Raw genomic sequence first — 1,258 nt, forward strand, 5'->3', positions numbered from 1 at the left:
TTGTTAAGTGCCTGCTGTCGAGTCATACGCAACTCATAGCGACCCTGTAAATGAAAGACCTGAACACTTGCATAACTTTCATCTTTTCTTTGGGTTCATAGGGTTTCCAGAGACAAGCCGTTTTGGAAGTGGATGCTACTGCTTCCAAGCTTGTTTTAATTGGGGAGCTCCACCGAACACTGTTCACCATGGGTAACCATTATCGCATTTGACACGTCAGTGTCACAGTGTTCAGCTTCATAGCAACCACGAATTACCTCTGTACAGCAAGTGAACAGACCAGGCTATACGACCTAGAAGAATGTTTGATCAAAACAATTAAAAAGGTTAGCATTTGGAAATAGAGTATTTATTATTCTAAAATATCAAAATTCTCTATTTCTTCCATTTTTGCCCCAGATGTAGGAGTATATATTCGAGAAATAATAATGTTAACTGGTTTTCCTTCAATGCGTATGAATATTATCCTATCACTCACAACATTGTATTTCAGGGTATAATTTGAAATTCACTTTTTAAAAATGCATATCCATGTTTATTTAAGCATTATTTACAATAGCAAAGAGAAATTAATCCAAGTGCTCATCAACAAATAGAGAAACTGTAGTGCTTTCATACAATGAAGTACTGTACAGCACTAAAAAACAATGAAGAACCCCTAAATCACTATATACATGGATGACTATGCTAAGTGAAATACCCCAGTCAGAAAAAAACAAAATTGTGTAAGACCACTGCTATAAAAAAATAGGATGGGTTATAGGGAGGAACAGAGAGAATAGGAAAAGAACTGATAAATAATGAACATGGTCTTGGAATAGATGAATCAACCAGAGATGAATGAGTGGTTAGACATCATGAGTATTGCAATTAACTATCTAGAATAGATCATGTATAACTGATCAAATTGGGGGGGTAAGGAGACTAAGGAAAGATAAAAGAATTAGAAATTGTTTCACAAAGAGAGCAACAATTGTGGAAGGTTGACAAGGATGGGAGGAAAGGAAGAAGGAACAGACATTAGCAAATGGACTAGCAGGGTAAAGGGAAAGGACAGATAGAGTGAGGTTTCAAAAAGACATTGTACCACGTATTGGTAAAATGACAGACACATAGATCAATGGAATAGAATTGAGAACCTAGAAATCAGCCCATCTACCTATGGTCAACTGATTTTTGACAAGGAGATGAAATCAGTTAAGTAGGGAAATGACAGCCTTTTTGACAAATGGTGTTGGCAAAACTGGAAAACTATCTG

Source organism: Elephantulus edwardii, unplaced genomic scaffold (assembly GCF_000299155.1).
Source record: "Elephantulus edwardii isolate Elephantulus edwardi_28Jun2011 unplaced genomic scaffold, EleEdw1.0 scaffold00013, whole genome shotgun sequence".
Lineage (NCBI taxonomy): Eukaryota > Metazoa > Chordata > Mammalia > Macroscelidea > Macroscelididae > Elephantulus > Elephantulus edwardii.